This window comes from Aquarana catesbeiana, linkage group LG09 (genome assembly GCF_042186555.1).
Source record: "Aquarana catesbeiana isolate 2022-GZ linkage group LG09, ASM4218655v1, whole genome shotgun sequence".
In the NCBI taxonomy this organism is placed as follows: domain Eukaryota; kingdom Metazoa; phylum Chordata; class Amphibia; order Anura; family Ranidae; genus Aquarana; species Aquarana catesbeiana.
The window spans coordinates 163,195,317-163,218,893 of NC_133332.1; the positions used below are offsets into that span (position 1 = coordinate 163,195,317).

A 23,577-nucleotide genomic window follows, 5' to 3' on the forward strand; every position below is an offset into this window, starting at 1 on the left:
AGCTCCCATCTGGATGAAGGTAGGCTGGTGATTGTGGTGTATCTGGATTTTGCAAAAGCATTTGATACGGTACCTCACAAACGCTTAATCTACAAGCTGAGGTCTGTAGGCATGGACCATAGGGTATGTACCTGGATAGAAAACTGGCTATGGGGGTGTGTCCAAAGGGTTGTGATAAATACCGTATACTCAGAATGGTCCAGAGTGGTTAGTGGGGTACCCTAGGGCTTTGTCCTGGAACCAATTCTGTTAAATTTATTTACAAATGATATAGAGGATGGGATAAATCACTCAATTTCAGCATTTGCTGATGACACAAAAATATGCAGGGCAAGGACAACACAGCAGGATACAAGAGGACACTTTACAAGAGGACCTGAATAAATTAATGGAGTGGGCTACTACATGGCAAATGAAGTTTAATACTGGTAAATGTAAGGTAACACACTTGAGAGTAAAAATATAAACACAAGTTACTCTTTAGGGGCAGAATCTCTAGGGGCTTCCAGGATGGAAAAGGATCTAGGGGTCCTAGAAGACGACAGACTGAGCAATAGCATGCAAAGTCAAGCTGTGGCTTCCAAAGCCAGCAAAATATTAGCATGCATTAAAAAGATAATTTACTTCAGGGATAAAATGATTATTCTGCCACTGTATAAAACTTTGGTTTGGCAGAATCTGGCATATTCCGTCCAGTTCTGGTCACCCATCCTCAAAAAGAATGTGCTAGAGCTGGAGAAAGTCCAGGGCAACTAAATTAATATGGGGACTGGGAGGACCTCACTTATGAGGAACGACTACAAGTGCTGAATTTATTTTCCCTGGAGAAGAGATGCTTGAGCGGGGATATGATTGCGATGTACAAATATCTCAATGGTGCTCCCAGCGTAAGTATGAAACTTTTAAGCACCAAGGAGTGCAAGATGACACAGGGCCACATGAGACCGGAAGAGAAGAGGTTTAACCTTAAGCTGCTTAGTGAGTTTTTCACTGTCAGGGCGGTAAGGATGTGGAACTCCACAAATCAATGGTATCAGCAGGAAATATGGATAGTTTTAAAAGACTCTTGGACGTGCATCTCAACGTAAACAATTTAAGGGGATATGGGAAACGATTTTACTACACACACACACTGAACTGGATGGACTGTTGTCTTTATTCAACCTTACCAACTATGTTACTATGTTCAGGGTACCCGCCATATATTCCCTAATAAAGGTTTAACACCTTGATCACCCCCAGTTAACCCTTTCACTCCCTGTCACAGTGTTATTAGTACAGTGTACAGATCTTTTTTACTGATCACTGTATTAGTGCCACGGGTGATGCCAGTTCGCGTCAATCCCAGATAGCGTCAGATTTTAACCCTTTGATTGCCTGTAACACTAACACACACTATATACCTCCATTACTAGTATAGGGTCTGAACGGATCAATATATTTAATCTGATCAGAATTATACTAGCGTCTCCAATAGTATAGTGTTCCCAAAAACACTGTTAGCAGGATCAGCCCCAACACCTGCCAGCACCTGCGTTTAGCCTCTCCACCCAGCCCACCCAAACAAGTGCAGTATCAGGGATCACTGTCACTTCCTATACACAGTACACAAAACCGCAGCATTAGAGTCAGGCCTGATCTCTGCTAGAAGGAGCAGTTACATTTTTTTGTAGCGATTCAAACAGTCCAACAATCCGGTGCTTTTTTTTACCTGTGAGTCACATTAGGGACCTTTAAATTAACTGGCCAAGATGTCAAAAGGAAAGTTACGCTAGTGAAGAGGCCTATAGGATACTGAGCATGAAAGATGAGAGCAAAGAGGAGTCCTCACTGTCAGATTCAGGCTCAGTATTTGAACCTATAGAGAGCAGCAGCACTCAGACAGCTCTGATGACCGAGCAGAGGTCCCTGCTAAGGTCAGGCATACCTGACCTCGTTCTTCTGTTGCTGAGGTGCTACAACCGCATGATTCTTGTATGCGGCAGCGTGTCGGAACAAGTGCCATTCTACCTTCTGGTGAACTGGTGAGCACCAGCGGCCTAGTACACCCTGTTCATAGACAAACCAGCACTGCAGTAAAACTTGGTGATGTGGCGAGTCCCATAAGTGAAGTTCAAGCTGGAGCAGTGGCTAGCACAAGTAGTGGCCCACAGCCACCAAGGATTCAAATGCAGGCCCGTAGAGCCCATAGTGCCCTTCCTGATGGACTTGCAAATCCTGATTGGCAGCCCATAGATTCTGCAGCACCTGTACTTCCCACATTCACTGGCCAACCAGGAATTCAGGTGCAAACAGCAGACTTAACGCCCCTTGATTTTTTGAGCTGTTTTTCACAGAAGATCTGTACGGATCTATTGTGGACCAAATCAATTTGTATGTTAATAAATTTATTGCTGCAAACCCAAACTTGACCCTTGTCAGACAATTTGGCTGGAAACCTATCACGGTTCCCGAATTTAAGACCTTTCTGGGCCTATCCGTCAACATGGGCATTACTAAAAAGTATGGGTTGCGGTCATATTGGTCCACTGACCCAATTCATCATATGCCAGTGTTCTCTGCTGCCATGGGCAGGGCTAGATACGAGCAAATCTTGCGGTTCATGCACTTCAACGACAATGAACTCTGTTGTCCTCGGGGTGACCCTGAAAATGATCGGCTCCACAAGATTTGGCCCCTCGCAAACCACTTCAACCAAAAATTTGCAGCCTTGCATATCCCCGAACAAGATGTCTGCATTGATGAGTCCCTGATTAAGTTTTCTGGCCACCTTGTTTTCAAACCGATTCTCCCCAGCAAGGGTGCCAGTTTTGGGGTCAAAATGTATAAGCTCTGTGACAGGGCAACAGGCTATACATTGAGTTCCCTGGTTTACGAGGGAAAAGAAAGCAGTGTGGAGCCCCCTTGACTGCCCAGACTACATAGGGAGCAGCAGCAAGATTGTTTGGGACTTGGTGTCACCCTTATTCGAAAATGGGTACTATTTACATGTAGACAATTTCTACACAAGCGGACACTTTTTAGAATCCTCTTTCAATTAGGAATTGGCACATGTGGCACCATGCGGTCCAGTCGCCGGGGCTTCCCCCAACAGCTTGTAAATGTCCCACTTAGTCAGGGGGAGAGAGCCTGCATGAGGTGCAATGAATTGCTTGCAGCGTTTTCGTTCTGTCTTCCATTCACGCAGAAACGGCAGTCCAAATTACAACGGCGACTGGTGGTGTAAAGAAGCCCCTCTGTGTCCACGACTACAACCGTAAAATGAGAGGGGTGGACTTCAACGACCAGATGATGGTGCTGTACTTAGTTGGCTGTAAGGCCAGATGCTGGTACAAAAGAGTGTCTGTATACTTATTCCATTTGGCTCTGTTCAACGCTTATGTACTATACAAAGCATCAGGAAGAAGTGGATCTTTCAAATTTCCCAATAAAGATGCAGTGATCCGACTGCATAAGAGGCTTTTTCTGGATGTCCTCCCTGGCACCCCTACCCAAAGAGTACCCCGAAAATGATGCAGTGTCTGTAGCAAGCACGGATACAGGCGTGACACTAGCTATTTTTGTCCCTCCTGTCCTGGTGAACCTGGTCTCTGCATCGGGGACTGTTTCCATAACTACCACACACTAATGGAGTATTAGTATAGGTTGCAGCACGGCCCAGTCTATGGCACACAGGGTCTCAAAAGATTTTAGATGGCCATCGCATTTTGAGACCCCCCCAACCTGGAAAGTTTATAGTTACAATAAAAGTGTAAAAAAAAAATAAAAAAAAGCAGAAAATAGTTTTTATGGTTCTTCCTGTTTTACTGTATTTTATGCTATACTGTAATGTGTTGTCACTGTGTTTTATTGTCAACCATTGTTTGCTTTGCAGGTACGTCATGCTACTGTTTTGGCCAGAGGTGGGGGGGGGGCGCCAGAGACACTCGTTTCTCGGGTGTCTCCAAGCGTCTCCGACACCCCCCTACCTCTGGTCACATGTGGTACTGCATGCACTAGCAGTGACACTGGAATTAATTATCCGAGTTTTAATTGATTCCTATGGGGAAATTTGCTTTAATATACGAGTGCTTTGGATTACAAGCATGCTTCTGGAACGAATTATGCTCGTAATCCAAGGTACTACTGTACGCCATTCAGCTGCAGCACTGATTTGTTTATTTTGACAGCAACAGGGTTTGCCCTCACAATATGCAAAATGAGCGACTCCGGCGCTGTAGGAGGTGATTTCACCAAAACCGTTAAAAAAAAAAAGGAAGGAGCATATATGGCAAAGCATAGGGGCTGGCATGGACACAGGGCGAATTGCCCCATGCTTCGCCATATATTTATTACTCTTTTTGGCACAGATTGCAACAAACAAAAACAGTTTTATTGAGTTAATGTTTTATTGATACTGTGTTTTATTTTTAACCATTGTTTGCTTTGCAGGTGAACCATTCAGCTGCAGCACTGATTTGTTTATTTTGACAGCAATAGGGTTTACTCCAGTGCTGTAGGAGGTGATTTCACCTCCGCAGTTATAAAAAAAAAAAAAAAAAAAAGAAAGCATATATGTGCTGAAGCATAGGGGCTGGAGTGGACATAGGTGTGGATCGCCTCTATGCTTTGGCATATATTTTTATTCACATTTCTTGGCTGAGATTTCTTCATCCACATCGATCGATGTGAATGGAGGAATCAGTAAGGTTCTTTTTTTTTTCGTTCAGCCCGCGGGCTGAACAAAACAAAGTAAAGAGCATGTTTGCCCATTATTAGAAGTGGGTGGATGCAGGGCGATCTAATGGTGGGCCCACAGGCTGCATGAAAAAAAGAACATTACAATATATGCCCAACAAGGACCAGCAACGTACTGGTATGTTGCTGGACTTTGAGTGGTTATACCGCAATGATGCCTGCAGAATTACCGTAGGCATTATCTTGGTAGCTTTTTTTCAGCTGGCGGTTGGCTTTCATGTAAAAGCAATCCTAGTGGCTAATTAGCCGCTAGACTGCTTGCAAGCAGTTGGAGGGGACATTCTCTCCCCCCTCCACTGCTTTCCATGGTTTTCTGAGGCTCTCCTGTCCCACCAGGGAAACAGAGAATGCAGCTGGTGGTTCCACCAGCTGACCATAGAGTTGACTGGAGACCAGAATGGCTCCAATCATTTCTATGGCATAAGAAACCGAAAGCTACGAGCATTTCATCACTTTGGTTTCGCCAGATATAAACAGTGCCATTGGGAAAGCATCTTATTGCACCAATCTTGATGTGGTCAGATGCTTTAAGGGCAGAGGAGAGATCTGGAGTCTGATAGACACATTTTTTGAAAAAAAGTGTACCTGTCACTACCTATTGTTATCATTAGGGGATATTTACATTCCCTGTGATAATAAAAATGATAAAAAAAAATAAAAAAAAAGGGGGAGTGTGTAAAAATAAAATGAAAAAGCAAAATAAATAAAAGAAAAAAAAAAAAATTTAAAGCACCCCTGTCCCCCCGTGCTCGCGCACAAAGGCGAACGGAAGCATCGGTCTTGTGTCCTATGTAAAAAGCAATTGCACCGTGCATGTGAGGCATCACAGCGAATGTCAGATTGAGGGCAGTAATTCTAGCAGTAGACTGCCTCCGTAAATCTAAAGTAGTAATCTGCAAAGGCTTTTAAAAATGCATGTAGTTTGTCGCCGCTGCACGGGCGTGCACAATTTTAGTGTTTGGGGGTTCAAAGCCCTCTGGAGAGGGCTTTGTCTTCAAGTAGTTAGAGTGGGTGATGTGTGGCAGAAGCTTCTAATGTTGGGCATAAAATGCCAGGACAATTCAACCCCCCCCCCACAAATTACCCCTTTTTGGAAAGTAGACACCCAAAGGATTTGCTGACAGGCATGTTGAGTCCATGGAATATTTAAAATTTTGCCACAAGTTTCGGGAAAATTAAAAAAATGTTTACACAAAGTTGTCACTTAAATGATATATTATGCAAACATGCCATAGTTATATGTGAAATGACATCCCAAAATACATTCTACTGCTTCTCCCGAGTATGGGGATACCACATGCGAGACTTTTTGGCAGTTTATCTGCGCACAGGACCCCAAAAACCAATCAGTGCCTTCAGGCTTTCTAAGGGCGTAAATTGTTGATCTCACTCCTCACTACCTATCAATTTCAGAGGCCTGAAATGCCAAGACAGCACAACCCCCCAAAATTACCCCTTTTTGGAGACATGCCAAGCGATTTGCTGAGAGGCATGTTGAGTATTTTGCAGGTCTCGCTTTTTGGTGCAAAGTTTTCAAAATTGAAAAAAAAAGAAAATATACATTTTTCTTTGTTCATTTTCCAAAACAAATGTGAGCTGCAAAATACTCACCGTGCTTCTTAGCAAATACCTTGGGTTGTCCAATTTCACATATACCCATTGCATGTTTGAGCAATACCATTTAAGTGACAATTTTGTGTGAAAAAAAAAAAAAAAAAAACACATTGTCATTATCCCGAAACTTGTGGCAAATTATGAAATATTCCATGGACTCAACATGCCTTTAGTCAAATAGCTTGGGGTGTCTACTTTCCAAAAAAGGGGTAATTTGGAGGAGGGGGGGTGGTTATGCTATCTTGACATTTCAGGGCCTTCGAAACTGTGATAGGTAGTGAGGAAGTGAAATGAGCAATTTACGCCCTTTGAAATTCTGAAGGCGGTGATTGGTTTTCAGGGTCCTGTACGCAGGTAGGCTCCCAAAAAGTCTCACACATGTGGTATCCCTTTACTCAAGAGAATCAGCAGAATGTATTTTGGGGTGTAGTTCCACATATACCCACGGCATGTGTGAGCAATATATATCAGTGACAACGTTAAAAAATGAAAAAAAAAAAAAAAAATTCTTTACACAATCACTTGTGACAAAAAAAATAGGATTTTTATAACTGCTTACCTGTAAAATCCTTTTCTTTTGAGGTACATCACGGAACACAGAGCCTCAGTGATTACTGATCAGTTATAGGGTATCACTAGGTGATTGGACACTGGTCACACCCTAGACAGGAAGTTCAACCCCCTATATAACCCCTCCCCTTCCTGGGGATACCTCAGTTTTGTAGCAAAGCAATAGAAGTGTATTAGAAGAGGGGCGGGACCTCTGTGTCCCGTGATGTACCTCAAAAGAAAAGGATTTTACAGGTAAGCGGTTATAAAAATCCTATTTTCTTTCTCGTACATCACGGGACACAGAGCCTCAGTAATTACTGATGGGATGTCCCAGAGCAATGCTATTTGAGTGGAGGGGACCACACAAAGTAGGATGTAATCAGACCTGAGGACCTTGTACCGCTGCCTGCAGCACACTACGTCCAAAGGCGATATCCTCATGCCTTCCCACTTCCACCTGATAAAATCTAGTGAATGTATGGACTGAAGACCAGGTTGCGGCCTTGCAGATTTGAGCCATAGAGGCCCGGTGATGCACCGCCCAAGGAGCACTAATAGCCCTTGTGGAGTGTGCCTTGATTTGAAAAGGTGGAAATTTCTGTTTCAAACCGTAAGCTTAAATAATCATTTGTCTAATCCATTTTGAAATGGTAGACTTTGACGCTGCCTGTCCTCTACTGGGACCTTCTGGCAGTACGAACAAAACATCGTTTTGCGAATTTGAGCAGTTGCTTCCAGATAGGCCTTGACTGCTCTTACTACATCCAAAGAATGTAGTGACCTTTCTTCTGTAGAACAGGGATCTGGAAAAAAGGAAGGTAGAACAATATCTTGGTTTAGATGAAAATCTGAAACCACTTTCGGTAAAAAGCTAGGATGAGGGCGCAATACCACTCTATCCTTGTGTATGATTAAATAAGGCTCTTTACAGGAAAGAGCTGCTAATTCTGATACTCTTCTACTAGAAGAAATGGCTACCAGAAAAAACTAACTTTCTTGTCAACAAGACTAAGGGAATTTGACGTATTGGTTCAAAAGGCTGTTTCTGTAAAACTGACAGAACCAAATTCAAGTCCCAGGGGTTTAGGGGCACCCTAACCGGAGGATTAAGACGCGTTACCCCCTGTATAAAGCTTCGGACTAAAGAATGCGAAGCAAGCGGCCGTTGAAATAATACTGACAAGGCCGAGACCTGGCCCTTGATGGTACTCAAGGCCAGCTTCATTTCTAATCCCATTTGTAGAAAGTCAAGAGTTCTACTTATGACATATTTTCTGGGATGCCAACCCCTGGCTACACACCAGGAGACCTAAGCTTTCCAGACTCTTATGATAAATCATTCTGGAAACTGGCTTTCTTGCATTGATTAAGGTACAAATCACAGGACCTGAAAGCCCACAACTCTTCAGAACGTGGGTTTCAATAGCCAGACCCTCAAATTTAGCATTTGTAAGGCAGGATGGAACACTGGACCTTGGGATAGCAGGTCTGGATGTGACGGTAGGGTCCACGGGGGACCTACTGCCATCTTTACTATTTCTGCATACCAAGTTCGTCTGGGCCACCAGAAGTATGGCAGTAGCAGAATAGGAGGAAATGTATAAAATCAGGGAGAATTGAAGCCATGGAGTCACCAACGCATCTGTCCTGCATGCAAGAGGATCCCTTGTTCTTGACACAAAGTTATCAATCTTGTTGTTGAACCTGGATGCAAAGAGGTCTACATCCGGAACCCCCCACCTTTGGCATATGGCCAAGAAGACATCGGGGTGAAGAAACCATTCCCCTGGGAATAACTGCCGGGACTCAAGTAGTCCGCCTGCCAGTTCTCTACTCCCGGAATGAAGATTACCGATATGCACGGCACATGCTTCTGCCCAGATTAAGATCTGGTTTACTTCTCCTTGAGCTGCACGACTCCTGGTGCCTCCCTGGTGATTGATATAAGCCACTGCTGTGGCATTGTCGGACTGGATCCTGACAGGGCAACCCCGTAACCTGAGTGTCCAGGCCTTTAGGGCTAGATATGCCGCACGGATCTCTAGAATGTTGATGGGTAAGGTCCTCTCTGTCTTGGACCATCTCCCTTGGACAGCCGACTGTTCCAGAACTGCTCCCCAACCCGAAAGACTGGCATTTGTTGTTACCACTGTCCAGGCAACTGGAAAAAAGGGTTTTCCCTTTTGCAGATTTTCGGGTATCAACCACCAACTGAGGCTCTGATGCACTGTAGGAGACAGCCGCATCGGGAATTCCAATGCCCGAACCTCCTTGTTCCAGGCAGACAGGATACTGTTTTGCAGCAGTCTCGAATGAAACTGAGCATAGGGAATTGCTTCGAATGAAGCCACCATCTTCCCCAGTAGCCTCATACAAAAGGCGAATAGGAGGATCTTTCGTTGCCCTGACTACCTGAATCAGTTCTTTTATGGTACTGATCTTCGCCTGGGGTAAAATACCCTCTTCTGGGCTGTATCTATGACCAGACCGAAATACACTAGTCTTCTTACTGGTTTCAAAGAAAACTTCTCTGAGTTGAGGAGCCAACCTAGGTATTCCAGGTAGTTGACTGTGGTGACCAAGCTTTGGTCCAAGCGGGCTACCGAGCAGTCTATCAAGAGCAGGTCGTCTAGGTATGCTATTACAGTTATACCTTGGGTGGGCCCTTAATCTGGCCAGCGGAGGGGACAAGATTTTTGTAAACACCCGAGGTGCAGAGCTATAAAGTGGCGTTTTTCTACTTTGAAACGCAGCTACTTTTGATGAGCAGGGAAAATAGGTACATGCAGGTATGCGTCCTTGATGTCTATTGACGGCATAAATTCTCCTTCTTGTAGGATGGAGACTACTGATCGGATCGATTCCATGCGAAAGGATCGTATCTATAGGAATCGGTTTAGATCCTTGAGATCTAAAATGGGTCTGACATCTCCATTCGGTTTTGGAACCGTGAAAAGGTTTGAATAAAACCCCAATCCCTGCTCTTGCGTGGGAACAACCATGATAACTTTTTGCGACAATAGTCGGTCCAATGCCAGAAGAGAGACTTCTTTTTCTCTGGGAACATTTGATCTGAGGAAACGCAGAGAGGGGAATTCTCGGAACTCTAGTTTGTAACCTAGAGTTAATGTGGACATCACCCATCTGTCCTGGAAATCCTCCTACCAGAGCCTTGAGAACTGTAGCAGTCTTCCTCCCACCCGAGCGAGCGGGGGCACTCCTTCATAAAGAGGCTTTGGCATCTTGTCTAGTAGGCTTCCTCCCACAGGACTTCTTTTGTCCCTGGGTCGACTCTGAGATTTATTTCTTGAGCCTGACGGAGGAGGCCGTCACGACTGCCTGGAGGGTGATGCTCCTGGCACTGAGGACAGAGCCTGTTTAAAAGAGGGACGTATACCAAATCCTCTTCGAACAGCCTTGCACCATGAAGGGCAAACCCAGCCAGAAGCTTCTTACATGGTGATCCGGCTGAAATTTTTCAACCATAAGATTCTACGCATATGTACCAACCCAAGCGCAAGGCGAAAGATTCTATCATCCAAACCTGATTGCGTCAACAGCAAACACAAAGCCACTGGTAGGTTGCAAACCCCCGGGCTTGCTGTTCAGGTAAAACTTTGTGGACCTGTTTAACATGGTCTCTCAAGTTATTGACAGACTGATTGTTGCCACTGCAGGTTGAGCTATTAGGACCTTCTGCCACTGAACCTGACAAGAAGAAAACACTTTTCAACAGGAATTACAATTTCTTATCAGTTGGATCCCTAGGTAACTGAGCGTTGTCGACAAGACAAGCCAGACTTATTTACGGAGGAATGGCGGCGTCAACTGCTGGTATACCCCCATCCTAGTAAATTTTTCCTCCATAGGATAAAGTGTTGCAAACTTTTTTAGGCGGAAAAAAATGTTTATCTGGGTGATCCCACTCAGAATAAATAAGCTTTTTCAGTAACCATAAACAGAAAAACATGTGTAGTTTAAGGAGGCTTCAGTGAACCCAAACCAAAGGAGGGTTCTTTAACTGACTCAGATACGGGTAACCTGAATGCGGAGCAGACCAATCCAGCCAAAATTTGCACTAACACCTTCTCATCCTGAGAAGCTGAAGAGGGCCCTTCTCCACTTGATTCCTCAGAAGAGGAATCATAAGTCTCATCCCGATCCTCTGAGAGGGATTCCTCTCTTTTTCCCCAGAGTTCCTCTGTTTGAGGGTCCTGGGTGGCAGAGGGGGACCTAGTGCGTTTTCTTTCACAGAGTGAAGATGCGATTAAGGCCACCAGTCTTTTCTCTAATCCATTAATGGTTGAGGAAAGAACCTCCTGTGTAATGTATATAGGGGCTGAAGTGCCAGAAGCAGCTGCAGCCCCTGACCCCGACAGCACATCCTGGCCAGCTTCCCCCGGTCCTTCAGGGGGGAAGGTGCTGCAGAAGGGGGGTCCTCAGAGCCTGAGGGAGTCCCTTAGAGCCCCTATTTTTCGGGGTATATGTACCTCTTTTGCCCCTAGTGCAAAACACAAAAAGCAGAGGCACTACCAGAATGCACTGACTGCTGAGCAATGTAGTTCAGCAACTGCCGCTGCTACCAAGTCTCAGTCTGGTGCTCAAGTAAATGTTTGCCTGGGAATGCCTGTGTCTCCTACCTCACATGCGCTCGTCTGCTCTGTGTCCCTCCATAGGCCATGTGCATCTGAAAAGAGTGCACCTTATAGCCTGTATGCAGCCTGCAATGTGAGCGTTTCACCACGCCGACGTTGCGTTAACGCTCCACTCTTTTTAAAAAGACTGTTTCCCGCGCGAGCCGAGGCTCTAGATCCTCAGAACTAGCATGGAGGGGGGGGGGGGGGAGGGCGGGCGGAGGAGAGAGGAGGGCCGGTGGATGGGAAGCCGCTGTAATGGCGGCGGCGCGGCATACTACCGCTTCCCTGTGCTTTTACCTAAGCCGTGGGGGGAGAATCCCTGTAGGAAACCCCCCCCCCACAGACACCTGGAGCATGGCTTGGAGGAGCGTACAGTGTGGACACTGAGACAAGACAGATCAAGCATGAAAAGGTATGTGCTCTTGACAGCCCCCGGTGGCGACTTTAGACATAACATACATTTACTTAAAGGAGAAACCTTATAAGAACTGGAAAAATTCTTAAGGAGTCTTCCCTTACCTTATCCAGCTGCAGGGTTCTGTTGTAACAGACCCAATTTTCACCTCTCACGGTGGGCTCCGTTTAGCAAAAAACCTTCAGAGACTGGGGCCCCCTATGTATAGGGGGATCCACAGATCTGGCCCTGTAAAGCACCCCACCAGGGATATGGCTGAAAAAAACAAATACTGGCCCTCTAAAAAGAGACGCGTTACAGGTAAAACCTCGTTTGTTCGGACACGAGGCCCGGGTACCATCCAATTCGGCCTGGAAAAGACACTTTGAATGGATCTGGCTGCATGGCTTGCCCCAGTATAGGATATTCCTTTGGAGCGCAGCACAGCAGATCTTATTCATGACCAACACCTAAGACACTGGCGTAAAAACTGAGGTATCCCCAGGAAGGGGAGGGGGTTATATAGGGGGTTGAACTTCCTGTCTAGGGTGTGACCAGTGTCCAATCACCTAGTGATACCCTACAACCCATCAGTAATTACTGAGGCTCTGTGTCCCGTGATGTACGAGAAAAATGTAAATACTCAATATGCCTCAGCAAATTCCTTGGGTTGTCTACTTTCCAAAAAGGAAGGGGGCCTATGGGACATGTGTGGCAGCACAGAGGTGGGTTGTATGCATAACTTTGCTTTTGCTGGAAGCGTGTTTAATTTCGTGCTCCCAGCATGGGGACTGAGCTGTCACTGACGGCTCATAATCTCAGAGCAACAACCTGGAGCTGGGAAGACTGGCTCTCAATCACATGATCACCATGAAAGCCAATCAAAAGGGATCACTTGTTTGAGGTCCCTCCTGGTAGCTTTTTCTGTTAGGGTGAAAATGGTACCATCTTTGTGGAGACTCTTGTAGAGAAAAAAAGTCAAACAAAAACAGATCAGGGCTTGATCTAGTTTACTGTTCATGTCATTGGGATCAATTCACAAAGCTTTATCGCATGCAATAAGGGTATCATATTTCTCATTTGTATACATTATCGTATGTGGTAAATTAAAGCGGAGTTCCACTCATTTAAAAGTCAGCAGCTACAAAAATCAGACACTTACCTGTCCCACGATCCAGCGATGCGGGCGCATGAAGCCTCGCTCCTCTCCGCCGCCATTCTAACTGTGGGCACCCGGCTGTGGCTTCGCAGCCGGGCACGAGCCGCGTTGTGAATGGCCGGGCAATTTTTTTGGGACCTGTGATGTGTCCCAGAAGATTGCAGGGAGGGGGGAGAGGGGATCTTCCTTCGACACTAGTATTTACCAAAAAAAAGCTCTCAAGTCCAATTCAAACGGACCAGAGAGTAAAAAAAAGCATGCGATAATTACCACCAGGGTTGGCGGTATCACATGTGGTATTTGTCAAAAAACAGCCTAGGGGTCGGATGACCCCAGGCTGTTTTTCGACAAATAGCAGGTTGTTAAGGAGTGGGCCGGGAAGCTGGACAGTTGCATTTTTAACCACTTGACGACCGCCTCACGCGGATATACGTCAGCAGAATGGCACGGGCAGGCAAAATCACGTACCTGGTACGTGATTGCCTTCCCGCGGGCGGGGAGTCCGATCGGACCCCCCCGGTGCCTGAGGCGGTCGTCTTTGGTCTGGCAGCGATCAGAGATGAGGGGGAGGCCATACGATCGTGGCCCCCCTCGCGATCGCTCCCAGCCAATGAGATGCTTCCCCTGCCTCTGTGTAGTACACAGAGGCAGAGGATGTGATGTCATCTCTCCTCGGCAGTTTCCGTTCCGGCGCCGAGGAGAGAAGACTGAAATGTGAGTGCACAACACTACACATCCCAGTAGAACATGCCAGGCACACATAACACCCCCCTTTACCCCCCGATCACTCCCCCCCCCCCCCCGTCACACTGACACCAAGCAGTTTTTTTTTTTTCTGATCACTGCATGGTGTCAGTTTGTGACAGTTACTGTGTGATCGCTGTATTAGTGTCACTGGTGACGCTAGTTAGGGACGTAAATATTTAGGTTCACCGTCAGCGTTTTATAGCGACAGGGACCCCCCTATACTATCTTATGAATGTTTTAACCCCTTGATTGCCCCCTAGTTAACCCTTTCACCACTGATCACCGTATAACTGTTACGGGTGACGCTGGTTCGTTCGTTTATTTTTTATAGTGTCAAGGCACCCGTCGTTTATTACCGAATAAAGGTTTAGCCCCCTGATCGCCCGGCGGTGATATGCGTTGCCCCAGGCAGCGTCAGATTAACGCCAGTACCGCTAACACCCACGCACGCAGCATACGCCTCCCTTAGTGGTATAGTATCTGAACGCATCAATATCTGATCTGATCAGATCTATACTAGCGTCCCCAGCAGTTTAGGGTTCCCAAAAATGCAGGGTTAGCGGGATCAGCCCAGATACCTGCTAGCACCTGCGTTTTGCCGCCCAGCCCAGCCCACTCAACTGCAGTATCGATCGATCACTGTCACTTACAAAACACTAAACGCATAACTGCAGCGTTCGCAGAGTCAGGCCTGAGTCCCTGGACATTTGTCTTCTCTAGTACTGCTCTCCAGCCTGAAAGGCTGGCATCTGTTGTTACTACTTTCCAGATAACTGGTCTGAAGGATTTTCCTTGGTTAGTAACCACCAATTTGAGGCTTTGGGACATCCTTGGGGACAACCGCATTGGCAAGTTTAAAGCTTTGATCCTTTTGTTCCAAGCAGATGGAATACTGTTTTGCAACGGTCTCGAATGGAACTGGGCATAGGGAACTGCTTCAAATGAAGCCACCATCTTTCCAAAGGCGAATGAAGGGATCTCCTTTTGCCCTGACCATCCGCACCAACTCTCTTATGGAGTTGATTTTTGCCTAAGGCAAGAACACCTTTTTCTGGGCTGTATCTATGATCAGACCCAAATACTCCAGCTTTTTTAGCAGTTTTAAGGAAGACTTCTCTAGGTTGAGAACCCAACCCAGACTTTCCAGGTAACTGGTTGTTTCAACACTGCCTGGGTGCCGTAGCTGGCCCGAAGGGCAAGGCTACAAACAAATGCTGTTCTACTTCGAACCGTAGAAACCTTTGGTGAGCGGGAAATATAGGGATATGCATCCCTGATGTCGATAGATGCCAGAAGTTCTCCTCTTTGTAGGATAGAAACTATTGACCTGATCGACTCCATTGAAAGGAGCGGATCTTCAGCAACTGATTTAGATTCTTTTAGATCTAGAATGGGTCTGTTGAATGAAACCCCAAACCTTGGTTTTCTGTGTGGATCTGTGCATGTACAGGAAATGCATGAAAAGGCTGTGAAGGTTTTAAGGAACCTAAAGAGGAAACAGAACTATCAGCCGACTCTGCTAGAGGTAGCTTGAAGAGGCACGAACCATCTCTGTAAGAGAGTGTACCAGCAAATTCTCAGATTGCGAGGCTGAAAAAGGTTCATCTAGCGTTGTTTCCTCCACAGAGGAGTAATCGGTTTGCTTTTCTGCCTGATCACCTGAGGGTAACCCCTCATCCTCCACCCACAGTTCCCTTGATAAGGATTCTAAGGTGAGGGAGGGGGATCTAACACGCTTCCTATTCTTTTGGATAGCGAATGCAATTAAAGTCGCTAATTTTCCTTCTAGACCCTGCAGGGCGGAGGAAAACGCATTTTCAGTCATGTATACAGGGGCTGAAATATTTTCTGGGCCTGGGCTTGACCCTGAGGCTTTCCTCTAGAGTCTGACGGTGGAAGGCATCGCCACTGCCTAGAAGCGGATGCCCCTGGCGCAGGGGAAGGAGTCCGTTTAAATAAAGGACACATACTTTCTTCTTTTTTTTTCCCCAGGAGTACCTTTCCCATTAGAAATCATTTGGATGTATTTGCCCAAATCCTCCCCAAATAGTCGATCCCTATGAAAGGGGAAACTAGTCAGAAGCCTTTTGCAAGGTGCTTTGCATGACCAAATGTATTTTTTTTTTTAACCACAGGGTCGTACGCATGTGTACTAGCACAAGCGCATGGCGGGACGCCTGGTGAATACAGTCTTTCATGGCATCTGACAAAACATAGCGCCCTTGGTAGTTGGGCCAAATAGCGGGCCTGTGTGCAGGGACCTCTTTAAGGGCCTGTCTAAACTGGTCCCTTAGGGACTAACAGATGCCTATTGCTGCACTTGCAGACTGAGTAACCGCACCTGCCAAAGAAAAAGAGGATTTTAACAGAAATGCCAATCTTTTATCAGTTGGATCTTTAAGCATTTGTGCATTGTCTACTGGGCAAGTTAGGCTGTTATTCACACTGGAAATTGCAGCGTCAACTGCTGGTAGCTTCTAGCTTTTGGTGAATTTCTCCTCCATGGGATAGAGTGATGTGAATCTCTTTGGAGGATGTGAATCTCTTTGGAGGGAAAAAATGTTTAACTGGGTGATCCCATTCAGTATAAATAAGCTTTTCTAATAATGCATGTACAGGAAACGCATAAAAGGCTGTGAAGGTTTTAAGGAACCTAAGAAGAAACAAAACTATCAGCTGACTCTGCTAGAGGTAGCTTGAAAGAGGCACGAACCATCTGTGTAAGATTATACCAGCAATCGCTCAGATTGTGAGGCTGAAAAAGGTTCATCCACCATTGTTTCCTCCACCGAGGAGCAATCGGTTTTGCCTTTCTTCCTGATCTCCTGAGGGTAACACCTTATCCTCTACCCACTGTTCCCTTGATAAGGGGTCTAAGGTGGGGGAGGGGGATCTAACACTCTTCCTATCCTTTTGGATAGCGGATGCGATTAAAGTCGCTAATCTTCCTTCTAAGCCCTGCAGGGTGGTAAAAAACGCATTTTCAGTCAGGTATACAGGGGCTGAAATGTGAGAAGCAGTTGCACCACCAACTGGTCCCAATGACTCACCCTGGCTTGCCATATCTGGTAACTCAGGCGAGGATGACAGTGTGGACACACAACTGAAATACCCAGCGCTTGGGGGTGGAATTTTTGGGTGCCATAGTGCTGAGCACAAAAAACAGAGGCACTTTAAGTAAACAAGACAATGTAGTGACTTCACACTCGCTGAGCAAAATAATTTTGCAAAAGAAAATGCCAATAAAGTTCAGCTTTAGTGGTTTATCAGAGCGGTGGAGAGATTGGTGTAATTACACACTCATCCTGCTTCCTGATAAGAAAAAAACAGGTAAGGATTAACCACACTGATAATTTGTTGTTTCCTGTACTGGAAATGCCATGCATCCCTTACGTGCCCCCAGCACTCTGTGTGTTAGTGTCAGAGAACTCACACAGCAAGCACCCGTCTCCGTGCACCAGCTGCCAACCCTCGTTCCGCTAATGCCAATGTGCATGCACGGAACCGTAGCCAGAGACAAATGAGATCCAGAGTGGGCATGCACAATGGCACCTCCATGCGAACGCACACCCGCGAGTGCCAACGCGCTGATGCGCTAACGTGCATGCACATACGCTGTCGCGAATCCTGTCACACGGCACCTTATATAAACAGAGTCTGCCTAGCATCAGTGTTGGATCGTCTTCAGCTTGTCCCTGTGTTCCTGGTGTTGCTCTGCTTGATTGACCTTGTTTCTGAAAACCCGGCTATCTTCTGACCATTCTCTTGGATCTCCCCTGCCTGCTGAACCTGCCTCTACATGCAATACTGACCTTGGCTTAAACGTATGATTACGGCTCTGCCTTCTGATTCTGTACCCCGCTGCCAGTCTGTTGCCAACCTCTGCCTGTTCCTGGTTACGGTTCTGCCTTCTGATTCGGTACCCCGTTGCCAGCCTGCTGCAGACTGCTGCCTGTTCCTGATTCTGCAGCTGATCCTGATCTGGCTCCCGCTGAACAAGTCAGTTTCCACATCTCCTCAGCAGAGGTTCCCGTATCTCCAAGTTCCAGCCTCCTGCCTGCACCCTTTCATTGCCCTCACACTCCCTGTATCCACCACCAGGGGTGTTTGGACCGGAACTGTGCAAGAGGCCACCCTCATCATTTCGGGCTCCGCTGTAAGGTACGTGACAGTTCACTGGAGCTGTGAGAACGAGTGCCTGTGTCTGTCCCCAGCGCTTGTGCCGTGTGCCTCATGTACTTACATCCTGCACGCAGCACTGTGCCCGTAAGCCATGCCCCCTCCGTCAATCAACGTCCTCCCTCTGTCCTTTTAAAATTAGCCCTTAGTCCGTACACGCTCTTTGAGCGAGAGGAGAGGCAAGGGAGGGCTGGGTGGCGGGAAGTTAAAAAAACTGTAGGGAATAGAAAAAATTTTGAAATAAAAAGCTGCTGCTGCCACCGCACCCCCTGATATGGGGGGGGGGGGGAGGGGAGGAGAGGGGGTGGGAATACAAGTTTCAGTTGCACCTCCCTCCCCCAGGGGGGAAATGTTCAGAATGAGGATCCCCCTTGGCTTTTGAGACACACACGCGTGCTGTTTGGCTGGACTTCTGAGCTACTGAGAAGCAACATACTAAGGTATGCATTTACTCCCTCTAGTGGAGACTTTAGGCATGACAACATCATTACTTTATGTAATGTAAGAAAAAAGCATAGGTGGACTTTTTACAGTTCCTAGGCCTCTTCCCTTACTTTTTCCTCGCTGCAGGATACTGCTGTAACAGACAGATCCAAACTATACCCATCATGGCGGGCTGCATTAACAAACCTTCAAGGACTGGGTCCCTAATATAGGGGGTCCACGGCCTTGGACCTGTATAGCACCCCTCAGGTAAACGTTAGGTAATGTATCATGACCAAAAAGTCCTGGGTCCTGGGGTCCAGCCCTCAAGGCAAGGCATTACAGGCAAAACCTCATTCTTCTTAAGCAAGGCCCGGGTACTATCCAGCTTGGCCTTAATGGCACTTTGGATGGATCTGGTCTATGGAGGCTGTTTAAATCTTCACTCGTGACCAACACCTTAGACACTGGCGAAAAAACTGAGTTACTCCTGGTAGGAGGAGGGGTTATATAGGGAGGCAACTTCCTGTTTAGGGTGTTCCAGTGTCCATAACCCATTAAGTTATTACTTAAGGCTCTGTGTCCCATAATGTACGATGAAGAAAACGGTTTGCTGAAACTGCTTATAAAATGTGAACTGGAGTTTGGCTTCAATTTGCTAATATATTTAACGCTACCCTCACCCCCAGACTGACAACAGTGCTGCCTTATGTGTCACCTGTTCTCCACCCAGAGTGGGGTCTCACTAATACCGGTGCTGTGTTACTGGCCAGATTACCAGTTGACTATAAAGGGGAAAAAGCCAATGAAAAAACTGATGCAGCCACCACATCCAATGATTGGTTAGCTGCAATATTAAATTTTTTGCTTTGGGTTTAATACTGCTTTACCTAGAAATGTTAGAAGGGAGGCATGAAGCAGCAATAACTTCTAACATTTGTTTTTCCTGACAGGTTTTCACAAATATTTGTGTGGTGTGATTCTGCATTATGGTACACTGAAGCAAATCTGTAAGGGCTGGCTTCACCAGCTTGCCCCTAAAGCAGTTGTAAACCATTGGATGCTTTTTTTTCAGACCTGCAGGTAAAGCCATATTGTGCTACATTATGTGAAACTTACCTGAAAACAAAGCATTCCAGCAATGCTGGAGGCCGCTTCCATCTTCACACGTCTTCCTTCCGGGACTGCAGACTCCGGCTGCGTGACTGGCAGGAGCCGCTTTGATGTTACTCCCACGCATGCCCGTGGGTGCTGCCATTTACAGCACAGGATTCTGAAGGAATGGCCCGGGTGGCCATTCCTTCAGAGCGCATGCACCAACGTCATTGGCTGCATATATAGTAAATATCTCCTAAACAGTGCATGTTTAGGAGATATTTACATTACCTATAGTGAAGCCTTATTATTGGCTTCCCTATAGGTACAAGTACAAGATTGAGGTTTACAACCACTTTAATGCAAGCCAATGGAGAGGTCTGTACCCTCTGTCAATCCACTGTTTCCCCCACTGTTCAAAATATAGACTGCAGCAACTGAAGTACAGCTGAGATGTAATGGCAGTATGTCTACATACCTCAGGCGGTAGCGTGTTTAGAGATTCAAATGGTACGCACCTGTAGAAAAGACAAGACTAGACTCAACCTTCTGCCACCCTTGAAGTTCGTAAGCCTTATTAACCACTACTGGTCCTTAGGACATACCTGTACATGTTCAGATGGGAGCGGTGATATCTGGGTTATGGCTGCAGCTAAAAGTAAATAAGGGACTATATAGCCAGACAATTTTTTAGAGGCAGCGGAATTGTTTTTCCGGGTCCCCCATCCCCCCCTCGTCGCCACCTTTACTGCTCACTCTTGTCCCACCTGGGGAGCCTGATGTCTAAACAGAGTGGGGGGAACTTCCATTGTCTCCCCCCCCCCGACACCAGAAATGACAATTTCCTCACGTCTGGCTTCAGTTTGTTTACAAGCCGTTACTGCCTTGTAACGCATCTAATCAAACTGATCTTCATTTGATCAGATGTTTTGGAGAGCAGGAGAGATTTGGGGTCTAGGTCTAGAAAACCATAAAGAGGATTTGTCACAGCCCACGCTATTACAAGGGATGCCGGTCATATTGTGGTAGCAGCCCAAGATGGCTACGTTTAGGCAAAATGGCTGCCATGAACAAAATGGTTCTAATTGCAAAGTTTCTGATAACTCTGACACCGCCAGCTGTGTGTAAAACTTTACATAGTTTTACATTTCAGTTTGACAGACAAATAAGAGAAAGTTAGCTGCATACAGTAATTGTGAAACTTATGTTGGGAATTTATAACATTTAAGAATAGCCTAGAAGTAAGATAGCTTCTATAAGTCATGAATAATGAATGTGTTCTAATATGTGTATCTGTAGGATTGGTTAAATAAACCAGGAGTCTTCTCCTTGGAGGAAATATGCATTTGTGACAGAACTGTTAATATATACACTGAACGCCCCCCTATAGACGGGCTCATTCTTTAGAACGCTAGTTTAGGGAGCCTTCGCTAGTCAATAAAAGGTTTGTTTTCCTGAAAAGTCAGTGTCCAGAGTCGTCCCTCTGGTTTCCTAGAACTGTTTGCCACTACAACAAATAATAATAATAATAAGGTTCAATAAAAAAAAATAAAAGGTAGAGTCATAAATGTAAATACAAAACCCATAAAACAATTTTTAAAGCTCCTCTGTGCTCACATGTAAATATGAATGCACACACCCCACAGGCATATGTAAATGGGGATTGCACTAATCATGAGGTATCGCCACAAATGTCAGATTGTGTAAATAATTCCAGCATCAGTCCCAACTTTTAAACCATCACCTATGGATAATTTAATGTACTGTACTTTGTCGCCATTTCACTGGCCTGTGAAATTTTAAGTGACATGTTGGGTATCTACTTGGCATAACATAATTATGTTTGGATTTTCTAAGTAAGTTTCTAGCAAAAAATTAAAAATGGCAACTATATCACAATGTCAAGTGCAACACACGTAGTATAATTCTGGAACATAAGATTGTAGTTATAAAAATACAGGCATTAAGATAAAAGGCCTAAATTTAATACCCAAAACCATTAATTGGAACCCAAAAGGCAAGGGAGCGCAGACTGCGGTTCTCAGTACGGCTGCAGAACGCATTATATAACAAGTCATTTGTAAGGTACTCCTGATGGGTTCAGAATACCACTGGTGACCATTAATATCACAGCAATAAAGACCATATAATGAGTATTTAAAGGGGACAACAAAGGGTCCAAGAAGAGAAGAGAAAGAAAAAGTAAGAAAAATTAAAAATCTGAAGAAATAAGAATCCAGAAGACACAGAGATCTAGGTTGGAGAGGAGGTTGGTGTAATAGGAGATGAGTCCCAGATTTGTACACCCTCCCCCCACTTGCCACCCGAGTCATAGACAAGGGTACATGTACATAGGTCGCCCAAGGCTCCCGGGTCTGGTAAAATAGCTTACTTTGATCGTTATTAATCCCTGCGATCTTTTCATGTACCATGATCCAAGAGATTTTGTGTTTCAATCGTCTAAACGATACTGAGACGATACTGAGGGTGTCTGCCATGCTCCTGCTATAATAATCTTAGCTGCTAGCAGAAGAAAGAAAATTAGGCATTTCAGTGGATGTGGCCATCCCGGAGGCAAGTCATTAAGTAAAACTAGATTGGCTTGTTGCTCAAAAGAAAGCCCTGTTATTTTCCAGAGCATCAAAAACACCCTGATCCAGAAGGTCCCGATTTTGGGATGCTCCCACCAAATGTGAAGCATGGAGCCTCACAAATTACAGCCCCTCAGGGTCTAGATACCATCTGATCAGTACTTTTAGACTGGCTTCTACCAAAGAAACTTTCAGGATGCCTTTGTAGGAAATTTGAAGTCTGGAACACCAAGACTCTAGGTCCTCAGCACAGTCAAAGTCCCTCTCTCAGGGCAGCATGTATGGTGGATGGAGGTGGATTGAGCAGCAACTCGTAGAACATAGAAATACCCCCTCTAGAGCCCTGATTTTTAGTGCACCATTGCTCATATGCCGTTAGAGCAGGAGGATCCCAGAGGGCCATACTGACTAAAAAATGGGCGATTTGATAAAAACTGAACCATTCTGTTGGAGGCATCTCCAGGACCGAGGAACAATGGGAGAGAGTAAAGGGACCGCTTTGGAGTAAAAAAGTGACCGATGGGATTTCGTCCCTTATCCGTCCACCACCTGAATGCCCTAATGTCCATACCAGGAGAAAAATCAGGGTTATGAAAAATATGAGCTAGAGGGGTAAACATGGAGGTCAGCAAAGCACTAGAACGCAATCGATCCTATATAGCAAAAGAGTGGGATAGCATGAGCAACTGGATTAAGGGTCTTTCTTTGAGGGGGCGCCACAGGAGGAAATCAATTGTGAAGGACGAAATAGCATGACATTCCATTAAAACCCAGCGTGGTCTCTTTTGGCTAGAGTAAACAGTCAACAGTAGCATTACTTGCGCTGTCTTATAGTAGGCGTAGAAATCGGGAACCAAGATCCCCTCTTGATTGGGGAGCAAAGAAAGTGGAGGGAGTCAATCTATGGCATTTAGTGCCCCATATAAATTTTAACACTTTACCCTTAAAGCGGAAAAAGGTCCGACCTAGAGACCCTTACCGCTAAAGACCTGAATAAATATGAAAGTTTAGGCAAAAGGGTCATTTTGATTGCATGAATTGTACTTAGTCACGTGATATCATACAGGGCCCAACTAGAAAGTAGTTCTAGGCGCCTAAAACAGGAAGGATAATATGATGACCTCATGACGATGAGATTAATCCCCAATGGAAGAGATACCTTGTGCCATTAAAAGTGGAAGGATTCCCGTATAAGTGAGTGTAGCGAGTCAGGAACATTAATATTCATTGCAGAAGATTTTTTCTCGTTCACTCTGAGCCCAGAGATCTTACTAAAGTCATGTAGAGTCTGAAGAATGTTCGGGAGTGAGGTAAGGAGAGGTAATAGCATATCATCTGCAAATAACGCACATTTATGTGTATGGGGACCACATAGCACTGCTTTAATATTCCGGTCATTCCGTATCACCACGGGTACAGTTTAGAACGCAAAAGCGAAGAGCAGTGGGG

General features: G+C 45.6%; 1 protein-coding gene across 1 annotated transcript in view; it reads right to left on the reverse strand.

Moving 5' to 3' along the window:
* Positions 1–23,577, reverse strand: part of LOC141108105 (UDP-N-acetylglucosamine transferase subunit ALG13-like) — a 443,195-nt gene that overhangs the window by 32,935 nt on the left and 386,683 nt on the right. The window lies entirely within an intron of this gene.